The 14,776-nt window shown below is 44.8% G+C and overlaps 1 long non-coding RNA gene across 3 annotated transcripts in view; it reads left to right on the top strand.

Moving 5' to 3' along the window:
• Nucleotides 1-14,776, top strand: part of LOC109285985 (uncharacterized) — a 125,200-nt gene that overhangs the window by 97,345 nt on the left and 13,079 nt on the right. The window contains exons 3-4 of one of the 3 annotated variants that reach the window (XR_009460718.1): nt 4,305-4,571; nt 4,704-5,038. The exons of 1 other annotated variant lie outside the window; for it this stretch is intronic. This is a non-coding gene — a long non-coding RNA (uncharacterized LOC109285985). Of the gene's footprint in view, nt 1-4,304; nt 4,572-4,703; nt 5,039-8,498; nt 8,685-14,776 lie in introns of those variants that run through there. One more of the 3 variants, XR_009460719.1, reaches the window with a different exon arrangement.

Here is a 14,776-nt window from a genome sequence, read left to right as displayed (position 1 = left end):
CCTCTGAGGCACCAGGCTTTTGTCATGTAGACAAGGGGGGAAGATCCCCCGCCCTGAGGAATTCAACACCAGCCTCTCACACTGGCAAAGACAGATCTCTGGAGAGGGACACAGATGGTGGCATTTCTGCCACACCTCATATGAGGGATAGGGATATGTGAAGCAGAAGTGCAGGGTGGATAGAGTTTTCAAGTTTTGTGGTGGTTTGTTACCCATTGGTTGTTTGTCGTGTATTGTAAGTCTCCCTGAGCACATCTACACATGCACTTTGATGTGCAGAAGCCTATTTTACTGTACATTAAAGTATCACATAAAAAACCCACACAAGTACGCTAATGCACAATAAAATAGGCTACTGAGCATTAAGCATTATTTAAAAATATGCATTTTCAGTACTGCGCATTAGGGAAACCTTGCTAGGTTGGAATGTCCTGCCCACTCTAACCCCCACACTTTGCATTCCTTTCCTTCCCTCTGGTAACATTGGAGGGTGTCTGCACATGAGTGTGGAGGCTGCTCCATTGCACTGTAATTACAGCATGTTGGACTTGATTAATCAAGTCTGCTGAAGAGTGGTAATTACCACACTCCAGAAGCCTCTCGTGTCTCGTGTATCAGCAGCCCTATGCTTCAAAAAGGCAGTGAGAGTGATTGAATGAGCTTGAGTTCAAGTGCCCCCACCACCATTTTGAAGTACTGGAACACTGATACATAAGACTCTGCAGCACTTTAATTAGAGTGGCTCTTAGAGCCACTCTAATTAAAGTGTCACCCTCCCCATCCCCAGAGCATGTGTAAAAGTGCTTGGAGGTACTAAATTTAATGTGCATTAGCAAACGTGCATAAATTAACATGTAGATGCGCCCCCTGGGTCTTACAATGTGGAGACACATCTAAATAAACTCTGCCTCAGATCAACTCCTCTTCTATGAGTGAATCTACATATGTGCTTTAATGCACAGTAGCCTATTCTACTGCTCATTAAAGGGTCATGTCAAAAACAGTGCTAATAAATTAATGTGCAGTAGAATTAATCTACTGCTCATTAAGCATCACTAAAAAGGCGTTCACTTTTGCAGAAACCACCACTGCACACTAGGGCAGCCTAACACATCTTTATGTAGTACCTCATATTAGAGATACTAAACTTAATGAGCAGTAGCAAAAGTTCATTAATGAATGTATAGACATGCCCTATGACCGCTAGATTTCAGAACCAAGCTCACACTTGCTCTCTCCACAGCCAGTTGAATCTTGAATTCATATCTGTATGATAGCTTTGCTTTAGCAGGAAGAATAGAATGTGCCCCACAAAGAAAAGCCTGTGTCTGGAATTTGGGCCACCCATGGGAGAGATCAGTTTGGATCCCCTCAGGTAGAGAAGTCAGTGTTCTAACTACTAGATTATATGGGTGGATCCATGAATGTGAAAACGGAGTTGTAGGGGCAGTAACTGATGCTGCGGGCGGGGGGCTATACCCTCCCCCCACTCTCAGCCTCCTCCACATTACTGAGGTGAGCAGACCACACCAGAGAAGCAGCAGCCAGGGACTTTATTTAAGTCCATGAATCAGGTAAGAATCTCCTGCCCACTCTAACCCCCACTCTTTGCATCCCTTCCCTTCCCCTCTGTTATCAGCAGCATGTCCCCTCCCCACCCTGTCCTCTCTACTTATGCATCTGGGCACAATAAGAGAAGAACCACCAGCTGCTACCATTGTTCTGTCTCCTCCTGCCCAGTTCCACCCATTAGGAGCCAGATTCAGCTGGGGACAATGGTGGCAGGTGCCCCCTCCCTAGTCCTGCTCCTAGGTTGGCAGGGAACACCTAGGGGGACTGGACAAGGAGAGGGAACTTGTCTGACAGCTGCTCCCCACAACCCTGGGTGGAGCAGGGCAGGAGTGGCTCTAGAGCTGCCCTTACCCCAGATCATCTAAGGACAGTGGCTATGCCAGGAGGGTCTCCCTTTCTTGCACCCAGAGGTATAATTAGAGAGGGTGGAGGAGGCAAGAATGGTTAGGCAAGGGAGGTGGCACTGAGCATAGAGCAGAGGGGAAGGGATGCAGGGTAGGGATTCTTACTTTTTAGGGGACTTTAAAAAAGCCCACAACCACTTCTTCTATAGTGTGATCCAGACTCCACAGGGGACCCAGGCTACAGGGAACTGTAGCTGTCAAGATACATTGTAGAAGGGGGGCGGGGGGAGGGTGCAGTGAGCAAGTGCACCACCACAGCCCCTTTGGATCAACCCCTGCTAATTTAATATATTAAGGACTCCTCCCTCCAACCCATTGGCAATGCATAGGGGGTTCATGTGGTTGCATGTGCACACCCCTGAGATTGGCCATGTGCCAGCCACAAAACTGGAAGTGGCAGTGGAAGTGCACTTCCAGTTTCGCCACTGATGGTTCTGGGCTCAGTGATCAGCCACTGGGGGACCCCCCCCCACTCTTATCAGTGATCTGGTGCCCCCCAGATTTGGGAGGCACCAGTTGCCTATGCTCCAGCCACATTTAAAAGAAAAGAGTAAGCATCCAAGCAAGAAAGGGATGGTAGGTATCTGCCTTCTGAAGATGGTTCTGGCTGTGAATCCCAAATGGATGGAGGCACCTCCCTGTAGGCACCTCACCCAAGGTGCCTGAGGAGCAAGGTTTAGAATTTGCCCTGTCCTCAGCAAGGTAGCTACATGCTGACTTTTGGTGGTTCGAGGTGCTGACATTTTAGCTATAGGGCTGTTTATGCCATTGCAGCAGTATGTCCTTGAAAATGACCCTTTCACCTGAGTATGCTGGCACATTCCAGAAGTAGAAGATGACAAGTGATGCTGCTCTATTATCAATCTCAGTACCTTCTCTTGAGCCCTCGGTCTCCAACCAACTTGAGACCCCCCTACAGCTCAGCTCCCTCCTCATGAGAACCTGCAGTCAAGCACCATAGGCAAGCCTTAATTCTCCCCATGCACAGTACAGAAAGTGTAGATATTTAATGCAGGGCAGTAGTATATAGGGTACACCTCATGTCAAACTGATAAGCCCTGCCCTCTGACAGGTGCCCCACCCCTTGGGACCAGAAGTCCCACCAATCACGTGGTCTGTAACATCATGCATCCTACCGCCAGCCACCATGTTGGCCACCATGATGGTCCCAGAATCCCCTGCTACCCTGTCACATGATCTGTGACATCATAAGTCCCACCTGTGGCCGCCATGTTGACTGCAATGTTGTCAGCCATAATGGTCTCAGTAGCCCCTGCTGCCCAATGACATGGTCTGTGACAGCAGAAATCCCACCCCTAGCCACCATGTTGGCTGGCATATTGGCCTCCATGATGGCCCCATAGTCCCTTGCCACCCTGTCACATGGTCTGTGACATCAAAAATCCCACCTCCTGGTGACCAGGTTGGCCGCCATATTGGTCACCATCACGGTCCCAGAATCCCCTGCCCCTATCACATGGTTTGTGACATCAGAAGTCCCACCCCCAAGCTGCCATTTTGTCTACCATGTTTCCACAGAATCCCTTGCTGGCCCATCACATGTCCCATGACATCAGAAGTCCCACCCTCTGTCCACCATGTTGGCCCCAGAATCCCCTGCCTCATCACATGCTCCATGACATCAGAAGTCCCACCCTCCTGGCAGCTATGTTGGTCCGAGAAATCTTTGCTGCCCCATCACATGCCTCTGTGACATCAGAAGGTCTGCTCCTTGACTGGGAAACACCACCTTTCAAGCTACAGAGCCCACCTGGGGGCCCCAGAAGTTCAGCCCCCCTACACTGTGAGGCACAGGCTATCAGGTAGTGAGGGGTTGTGACCCGTCTAACAACTTGCTCCACCCCCTCAACCAACCTGTAGGGTGGAGGGGCTTCAGGAGCATTGGACCCCGCTCAAGAACAGTGCTGAATCAATTGGAACAAGTATAGGGGTGGGAACTAGGCTGGAAGTCTCTAACCTGTCTCTTTTCTGATGGGAAACCCTCCAAACCAGACTGTGTGCAAATATGGAATCTTATGCAGTGGAAGCCTCAGACACTGTTTGGACACCTCTCAGCAGCATTATGGATGAGATCTCAGTGGTTAAGACAAATTCCCAGACTCCCAAAACAGTTCTGGGGACCATAGCTGACCGCCCCCTACCCCACCCCCAACAGCCCTCTTCAGAGCCACTGGCAAAAAGCATAGGAGTGAAGGACAAGCTAAACCCCAAGGGCTCTGCTGAGGTAACTAATCTAGATTTTTTTGGAAGAAGCAGCTTTCTATGGTAACAGGGTGGGTCTGCGTTAACTATAAAATCTCTTTGCAGGGAGCAAATATGGATTCTTACACTACACTAGTAAGGCCTTTTGTTTCTGATTTACCACCAAGGCCTGCCAGATGCCTGCCAAGAAAATGCTATCGTAGCCATAGTTCTGAAGAGGGGGAGATTAAGGAGAGTAGCCCCTTAATCCAAGGGTTTCCTGAGATGCTTGATACCCAGATGCCCAGAGCAGATGCTGAGGATTCTGGAGAAGAGGAGTGCCCCATGCTGGACACTGAGGGAGAAGATGTCCTCAAGGGGGAAGAGGCACTTGTGAGTATCTTGAACCCCTGGGTGTGGGGGTTGATGGTAGGGATTTCTGAGGGACCCTGATGGGGCAGGAATTAGCTATGGACTCCTTAAACAGTGACTAACTAGAGTTTTTGCTTTAAAATCCCTCTGCAGCTTGATGAAGCCTCTCTAATGACAACAGAAAGACAGCACATCAACAAACCTGTAACCCCTGTATTGGAAAAGAGAAACTGTTTTTGTGACAAACAGAGGTCTGGTTCTTCAGAAGAAGAAGATGCTGTAACCTTTAGAAGACAACTAAGGGATTGAACAAATAGGCCCTGTCTCACGGCAGGAACATAAAAGCCTCATGAAATCTCTTATACGTGTTTGTTGTTATGGCATCCTGAAATATTGCTTGAGCAAAAGACTTTTTGAAGACTGCATGGCCTGTAAATTTTGTACAGATTTTGATGGAAATAAATTTTATTAAAAATGCATTCCACTGATGTCATCCTTCAATCTTTTGGGTAAGGAGTGTGGGGATGCTTTGAATCAAACCTTGGAGGGCATAGATGGATGTGGGGATCTGTTGACTTAAGAAACATAACAAAAGGTTAGTGGGGGGATTTTGTACAATCACCTCTTGTGCTTAATATATTTTTTATATATTTATACATATAAATGTAAAGGGGGTCCCTCCAAATGACATGTTGAAACATGCCTGAATAAAAATCTGTGGAACAATTTGAGGACAATCACCCTCAAGTAATCAGAAGTACTCACTACAACAGGGTGGTTTCTTTACACCTGTGAACATAATCATAGAATCATAGAAGTAGGGTTGAAAGGGATCTTGTAGATCTTCAGGTCCAACCCCCTGCCTGGGTAGGAAGAAAACTGGGCTCAAATGACCCCAGCCAGGTAGGCATCAAGCCGCTTCTTAAAGACCCCCAGGGTAGGAGCCAGCACCACTTCCCTTGGAAGTTGGTTCCAGATCCTAACCGCCCTAACTGTGAAGTAGTTTCTACGGATGTCTAATATAAACCTACTCTCCAACAACTTGTGGCCGTTATTCCTTGTTATCCCGGGGGGCACTAGGGGAAACAAGGTCTCCCCCAAACCCTTCTGGTCCCCCCTAGTGAGTTTATAGACGGTCACCATGTCCCCCCTCAGCCTTCTCTTGAGAAGGCTGAACAGGTTCAGGTCCCGTAACCTCTCATTGCAGGGTCTGCCCTGCTGTCCTCGGATCATGCTGGTGGCCCTCCTCTGGACCCTCTCAATGTTGTCTACATCCCTTTTGAAGTGGGGTGCCCAGAACTGGACACAGTACGCCAGCTGCGGCCTGACCAGTGTCGCATAGAGGGGGAGGATCACCTCCTTGGACCTACTTGAGATGCACCTGTGGATGCACGATAAGGTCCGGTTAGCCCTGCCGACCGTGACCTGGCATTGTTGGTCCATGTTCATCTTGGAGTCAATGATGACTCCAAGATCCCTTTCCGCCTCTGTGCTCTCAAGAAGGGAGTTTCCCATCTTATAAGTGTGCTGCTGGTTACTACTGCCCAAGTGTAGCACCCTGCACTTGTCAGTATTGAAACGCATCCTGCTTTTGTTAGCCCACCCCTGCAACCTATCCAGGTCTCTCTGTAGTCTTTCCCTCCCTGCTAACGTGCCCACCTCACCCCATATTTTGGTATCATCAGCAAATTTGAACAGGTTGCTTTTCACCCCATCGTCCAAATCACTGATAAAGAAATTGAACAGTGCGGGCCCAAGGACTGAGCCCTGGGGGACTCCACTGCCCGCTTCCCCCCAGGTCGAATATAACCCGTCCACCACCACCCTCTGAGTACAACTCTTCAGCCAGTTCGCAATCCATCTGACTGTGTAGGCATCGATGCCACAGTCACCTAGTTTTTTAATGAGGATGGGGTGGTCAACAGTGTCAAAGGCCTTGCTGAAGTCCAGAAAGACTACATCCATAGTGACGCCTGCATCCAATGCTTTTGTGACCTGATCATAAAAGGCAATCAGGTTGGTCTGACATGACCTGCCCCTAATGAAACTGCTGGTTGCCCTTGAGCATCATCCCCAATGCCAGCCCATCACAGATGTGCTTGTCACAGAGGGGTCCTGTAGGAGGGCCGTGATCTCCTTAAGGCTCCCTCTCCGTGCCTAGTTGTCCCAAGGGCACCCTCTGTTTCTCGCCCGCCACGTCTTTGATGGTTTAAATCGGTTGGGAAGCTGCCTTACACCCTCTCGGACACATCTCTATGTTTATTCGGACCCCATGGTTTCCCAGACTCCTCATGGGTCTTGTCCTGCAAGTGGGTGCTTTGGGGCACCCTAGCCTTATGGGATATGCGTGGCTCCAACCACCCCTGATACCATGCCCCAAGCCTCGCAGATGGAATCGACATTGGTCTGTCTCTATACATACACTGCCCGCTCTCTGGGGCCTCCTCTGTACACTCGCCCGCTCTCTGGGGCTCTTTGTCCCCACTCTGGGTCTTCCTGGTTGAGCCACCTGTCTCTCGGGCTCACCGCACTGTTACCCCCTTTCTCCAGGGCTCACCGCACTACTACTCCTTCTCGCCGGGGTTTACCGCAGTACTATGCCTTCCACAGGGGCTCGCCACGCCCACCCTGGGGCATCTCAGTAGTACCCCTTCTCTGGGGCTCGCCACACCCACACTGGGGCTTCTCAATAGCGCCCCATCTCTGGGGCTTGCCATGCCCACAATGGGCTTCTCAGTAGTGCCCCTCCTGGGGCTCCCCATGCCCGCATTGGGGCTTCTCCATGACATCCCCTGTCTGGGGCTCACCAGGCCCAACTTGGGCTTCACAAACACCCCTCTCTGGGGCTGGGGTCTATGCACCCCGCAAGGTGCGCCCTTACTGGCGCCGGGGTCCCCACACCGCCGTGGGTTCCCCCCGAGTATGCTGCACCCTCACTGGCGCTAGGGCCCCACACCACTGTGGGTCCCTATGAGTACGCTGCGCCCGGTCTGGCGCTGGGGTCCTCACACTTCGTTGTGAGTCCCCAACGAGGCCTCCTCCAACCCCTAATAGCCTCACCCTAGCCACCAGTATAATACATAACAACACAAACTCTGACTCAAAGGTCCAGACCCCCACAGCCAATCAAACTTGACATAAAAAATGCTCTCAGAAGGGTATAAGCCTAGCCTGGGGTCAGAAAAAAAAACCCTTTTCTCTGGATGTGGAATCTGCTTTAGGACAGGACCTAGGTATGTATTTATATATATATATATATATATCTTTATACCCTTTTATGCTTTACTTACCTTTGTCTTTTGATCTTCATCACAGAGGATCTATATAGTAGGAAAATCAAAATCTCCAAGCACACTTTTTCTACAGCAAAGTAAAAAATCAGCAAGGTTTTACTACAGCAAGGTAAAAAATGGAGGGTTTATCTGTGCGTGTGTTAATATAAAACTTAAGTCATAATACTGTTTGTAAGCATTTGTCCCCAAACAGAAATGCTTCTTCAAAAATGGAAAATTAGAACAATTATATCCCTTCATGTCTTTACCCTGTGGTGAAAGGTACATTTTATTAAATGAAACTTTTGAAACTTTGTGTGTGGTATTCATTTTCTGAAATCAAGCTTGTGAAACTGTGTGTGTTTTGAGCATGTGCTCTTTCATGATTGTTTCTGGTTGTGGGTTTTAATTTTGCAAAGAGCTTTTTAAAGCGTGGGTGTTTCTTTCAGACTTGTAGCATTTGTATGAAGTTAAGCTTAGGCGTTCATTTTCTGAAATTAAGCTTTTGAAACATTGTGTGTGTGTCTATTTTGGAATGATGGCTTTGAATTTTGTAGAGAGGGTTTTTTTTAAAGGTTGAGGACTGAGTTGTGCCATGTATATAATTTTAAGTTTAGGATTCCATTTGTGGAAAATTAATTCTTGATGCTGAGAGATAAATTTTATATTTCCTAAGTGATCTCATGCAATACCATCAAAGAAGGAGGTGATGTTCCAGAGAATTGGCTCTCAAAAGCACCAGAGGGACAAGAACCAGGCTAAAGGCCTCTAACAGCACTCGCTGCAAACCAGAGAAACACTCACCCTGAGGATCAGAACACCCAGGGATCAGAATGTCCAAAGGATAGAGCAGAAGGACATGGTAAAAAAAAAGAAAAGACTGCATGGCTCCTCAGAGAAAAACACACCGCCAAACCCTGAGAGAGCCATGTGTGAAAACACAAGCATTCACATTTCCAAAGCTGCTGCTTTGAGCTCTGTGAATAAGAAACACAGGACTGATTACTCACATATTCTGCCTTCCCCAAAACAAGGCGTGTGTGTCTTGGGGGGGGGGGGGGGGGGTGATATACAGCATGCAAGACAATACAGTAATAAAGTAAGTAATGTAGCATGCACAGAGAAAAATGTTCACCTTGTTCTCTTCTTGGATCGTTATAAAAGTAACAGTTCACATTTTATTTTGGTTAAAATTCTCAAAAGCACTGAAGTGACTAATTCCCATTTTCAAATTAGTTTACAACCAGGTTAAAAAAAATATGTAGCCACCCAATAATGCCTTTCTGTATCTTTATATGCCTAAATTCCTTTAAAAATCTAAAGTCATTCAGGATCTCTTGGGAAAAACAAAACAAAACAGCATACGTCTTATGCAGTTGTATTTCAGATATTCTATCATTGGGTAAAATTTGATCTAGATTCAGACAATGAAGGATATTTAAGTTCCACTGAAAGGATAAATAGACTAATCCATTTTTAAATCCACTGCTCTACTTTGCAATGATAAAGATCAAAACCCTTAATATCCTCATCCTAGTCCTCTTTATACAGAGATTTACACTCAGATTCATTTCAATTCCATCTGATAATGACTTATAAGAGTCTTGATTTCTATAGAAAAATCAACCTTGGCAGCTCTCCATTGACCCTGGTAGTCAAGAGCACCACATCAGTTTAAAAATGACTTACAGGAGAAAAATCCAATCAATTACATATTAGGAAAATTATTTAGATTAAATATTATTAAAACTGTTCCTTTTAAGTATATTTGGCACACTTTAGCTTTGTCATTCTTGCAAAATAACTGGTAAATATTTATGGAGCTATTATTCTTTGTTAACATAATATCCCATCCGCTTTTGGAGTCAACGGGTTCATCTTTTACATTCTTGGAAACCCCTGTTTGAATTGTGCATTGGCCACAGAAGGTAGTAGTGTATTCATGAACTATCAAAAACTTTCATGTAGTACAAGTTATTTAGAAGGAGAGAAAAATCAATATAATGTAGAAAATGACAAGAGTAAACATGGAAATTAACTCCTGGCACATCTTTTGTTCTGGGCTGTGATCCTTATATTAAGATTGCCCTTTTTTAATAGCTTTTGAAAGAAATTCTTGCATAATGGCATTTTAGTCATCATATTAATGTCAACAAACAAGGCAGATTAATGCGTATAATCCTGAGCTGTCTCACATTCTGCTTATTAGAATTGTAGGCAGATCTTCATTAGAATGAATGACATCTGATTCTATAAGCTAGTCACAACAGAGGCACCTTCTTGCTATGGTGTCACCCTGCAGATGACAATGTCGGCCATTATGAATGACACTCCGCAATTCGTTACTTCCTGCCTCAAATTGTAGTTAATCTTTCATCCAAACTGTACACATGTGCAGCTTTAAGTGGGCTATCACAGCAAGTACCCAGTAATGCTGCAAGCACATGGAGACTGACAGAAGGTAAATTGCTTGTCAGGAGGTCTGTATTTCAATTCACAGCATATTCCAAACACGTTGTGGTGAAAGCTCTCCACAACAGCTGCTTTCATTGCTAACTATTTTTGATGTAAATGTCAATAAAGCTCCAGGCCCTTTCATATTTTTGGCCAAGACTGTCCATCTTTCCCTATGCAGGCTGGCAGGTGGAGTTCCATTTATCTACTCTTAGGAACATGTCCTATAATAATGATTGTCTCTGGAGACCGTTTAGAGTGATTGAAAGCAGTGATTGGGACAATAGGCTGCTGAATTTCATTGCTGGATTGGGTTGACAGGTGACTGCTTTTATATCCTCTAATCTAGAAGAGAAGGAAATAAAAAACACGTTTATATCTAATCAACAGACAGGCACCTCCAGATTGCAAATCTATACCCTTATTTTACCCCTCTCGTCAAAACAAAGCATTGGTTATTAAAACATGCTCATATTTCCCTAGTGGACAAAGGGTTTTTAAGAGGAGGAAAGATTGAACTTATTTATGTTGGCTCCCTGGAAATGAGGATGGAGGACGGAACTTGACACAGGCTATATAGATCTACCAGGAGAAATGCCAGCTGCTGCTGTTTGTCGATCCAAACATTTCACAAGTGCTCCTTAATGACAACCTTTGGAGAAACAGAAGGGAACCTCACCCTCTGTTCTGGACAGAATACTACATGTTGAACATGAATCTGGATGTGCCACTTGTAAGAATTTACATTTAAAAATCAAAATGTCATAAACAGTAATATCCATAACCTGGTATATTTTGCCCTGTATCAAGTCATAAGTTCTCTAAACTTCCTAAAACTATAAGACAAAGAAGTGTGACAAGGGTGGCATTCCAATTACTGCACCCCATGGCTAACCAAAGGAGATGCCCAGGTAGAATACTGAAAACGGTATGGCAAACGTATAAAATATTCACTCAGCACCAGCATCTGGCTCCTTGGCAGACCCCAAAGACAGTTGTGTTGGCACCTTTGAAATTCCCTATGAGTCTGTGTAGTTGCCTATGGTTACGCTGCAGATGGGTTCTGGCTGGGGTTTCTTGTCTTCCTTGTTACCATGTTCCTTCCTCCTCCATTCACCTGTGTTTCTCTAAAACAGATACACGTTCATCTGTTACTGATATCCATTTCATATGAATATCGTAAATCCATTTGACATATTAAAGAGCTGTAGGAAAGAGGACAGTCTACCCTCACCCATTTCTTTTTCCCCTGACTGAATGCTTTGGCAACAGTTCCATCCACATTCTACACTTGTTTTCATTTATTTGGATTTCTACAATACCCAAAAGCTATGCATAGCTCTAGGCAATCTTGACATGAGTTGTAAAAACAATACAATTAAAAAGCAGCTTTACCACCCACCCTTTGACAGTCACTAGAGCAGAATCCCGTACAAAAAAATAATTAACAGAATTCCCTATTCTAGCATCTGAGATCTAGGCTCAGACAGAAACCCTTTAAAATTCATGTTAGATTACTAGGATATGTGTTCTTTTAGCACTTTTTACAATAAAGCCTGCCTTGTGACAGAAAAAAATTGACTTGATGAAAAAATAGAGATCAGCTCATTTTAAAAAGATGGTAGGAATTTAGTCTACATTTGCTTTCAGAAAGAAAAGGAAGACAGAACTTTCCAATTCTGATATACGCTGTTGAATACACTTTATGTTCTTTGTTAAGTAAACGATGCTCAAGTACAACTTAGACTATTTCCTTCAGCTCTGAGACCTCAGGGCAGTCACAAATATTTGAGGCTTGGTTAAAATTGTAAAAACAAACACCGATTACGAAATGGGCTCTCAAACATGTTTTAATGAGAATCTTTTTGTTGTTGTTGCTGACAAAAAAAAATCCTGAGTTCTTTCCATTTGGATCCCCAGGGTTCTGTAAAAAAAAACCCCAACAGTTCACGTACATTTCTTTAATACAAACAAAACACATTCTCTCTCATCACTATCATAATTAGAGGGCTAAGCACCCTGTATTCCATTAAATTGCCCTGCTGGCAAACTTGCTTGTTAAAATTAAGAACTGAATTGTTGTGACCAGCATGTTCATTGAGACAGATGCAGCCACACAGGGCTGCAAAAGAATCCACTGCAACTCTCTTATTCTGGGGCTGGTTGCATACCTATCACTGTCTTCAAAGCAGCTCCAAGGCTGCTCTTTTCTATATGAGCTGGTTGTGGCCCCTAGGATGCTGTCTACCAGTCAAAAATAGCCAGAGATCAGTAGTGCCATGGCCATGTTCTGCCTCACCTCTGTCATATGCCTTACACTACGGGGCCTAGAAGCAAGCTAAAACCATGAGGATGTGATTGGAATGGTGGTCAGCTGGGAATAGATTTGTCAGCTTTTTAGGATCTTTGCAAAAAAGACGTACTTTGTCCTCTAAAAGCTGGGTTGAAAAACACAGAGAGTAATGCTTCTCCTCCAAGTGATAACAACTGTCATTCAGCGTTTAAGTTTTACTTGTCATAAAGTCCCAGTGTATGTGAAGTTCTATGCAGAGCGGGGGGGGGTTTCATGCTTTAAGAAAATAATAATTTCTCATTTTAAAAAAGTGGATAAAATATTGTTTTCTTAAGAAAGGTTCCAGAGCACAGCAAATTAATAATTTTCAGAGGAAGTTCACTTGACCAAAGTTGTTCAAAGCTAAATACAAAAACTCCAGTGTAACTACAGGAGACTGAGCTGGGCATCTACCCTACTATTGTATGACCAAATATTGTCCCTTTTTTTTTTTCTTTTTCTTTTTTACACATTCATGTTGAATGAGGTAGATCTATCTAATAGGGCTGTGTGAAGCTTTGGTCACTGATTCGATTCAACAGAGATTCGGTCCAATTCGGTGGGTAAATCTCTGAATCTGAATCAAATCAGGAGACCCTTTAATCTCTCTGAATTGAATCAGAACCCTCCAAATAGATTTGGAAAGATTCAACGATTCGGACATAGACACAGCTTTAAATGTTTCTTCTACGCACCTCAAGGTACCAGTCAGCTCGTGAATGCTGAGGCGGTGGGACAAATGGAACGTCCCACAGGAGGGCAGGGGGGTCCCCAGCACACTCAGCAGCAGACTCAGAAGTGGACCAGAAGCAGTTCCAGTCCACTTCCAGGTCCACCGGGGAGCATGTGAGGGGGCCCCTCCACCCCCCCCCCAACTCGGCAACTGGTGCCTCCTGGGTCTGGGGGGGATCATATCTGGGTTCCTGCCTGGGGCAGGGGGTCGGACCCGATGATCTGTTTAGGTCCCTTCCGACCCTAAGTACTATGATACTATGATATTATCTAATAGCCTATTAGGCTAGTGTGAGTAAGGTCAGTTTCTTAGTCAACAGCACACAAGGAAGTGCACAGCCTCCAACTCCCGAGCCTGAATGACTAGGTGCCCATTTACAGCTGGGTCAACTGCCTTTGGCATGAGTCCAGAACAACATTTGAAATTATGCCTTCAGAGCCAGCAGGGGATACTTTAACCACTTTCTACCACACCCCAATCCCTTAAGCAAAAGCAAAAAAATGCCCAGATACTTCTGAAAGCAAGCTCAACAATGGTAATGGGTTTACTCAAAAGTAGTTGAGGGAAGAATTCCCCCTGCAAAATCTTCATTCAGGGTGATGATATGCAAGGCAGCAAAAACTAAGACTTTCAGATTCCATGTAGGATTGACAGTTAAACAGAAACAGCTCTTTTGATTTAAACAAAACATTTAAAAGTCATAAAGACACAAAAGCCCTTTCTATTGTTGCTTCTTGGAGCATCAGTCTTAACTTCAGTCTTAATCTGTCTTTACCAAAAGAGTACACATGCACAGCTCAGCAAAGCTAAGTTTAATAGAGAGCGCAAGGCATATTTCAGACATTACACTACTAAATAGCCAGAAAGAACCAAAGTTAAGGCTGATTTAAAACATGTGAGACAGCAGCTCCTGTTCTGGGAAGTTACGTGAGAAAAGGAACAAGCCAGAAAACAGTTACTTCAATTTGAAAATGTTTCCAAACTAATGAAGGATTGTCTTGGCAGCTCAGTGAAGGAGTCTTGGTATCCTGCCCATGAAAACAATAAAGAACAGTTACTACAAGTGACTTGACAATACCTTTCCAAAAGCTGTTACATTAGGGCCCAGTCATGCTTGCACTGATGACAAACCTGTAATTAATTTCAATGTCAGCAAGATCAGGTTAGGCCTGGTTTTCATCAGAAAGAGTACCCACACACATATACCTCTCATTGATTTCAATAGAAAGTGAATATGTTCAGCAGCTCTGAAAATAAGATCAGGCATCATCTGTATTTCTTGAGAATCTTTCATGTATTCAGATCCTCACAAGTATGAAGGCACCTACGAGTAGATGCTTGCAAGCTGATGGGTTACAGCCCATATTATGTTTGTTCATGCCTTGCTCAAAGACACAATTTATTAAACAGAATCTTAAGGAAGATATCAAAACTG

This window comes from Alligator mississippiensis, chromosome 3, assembly GCF_030867095.1.
Source record: "Alligator mississippiensis isolate rAllMis1 chromosome 3, rAllMis1, whole genome shotgun sequence".
Taxonomy (NCBI): domain Eukaryota; kingdom Metazoa; phylum Chordata; order Crocodylia; family Alligatoridae; genus Alligator; species Alligator mississippiensis.
The sequence above is the reverse complement of the archived record's forward strand: the minus strand, read 5'-3'. Positions and strand labels throughout refer to the sequence as shown.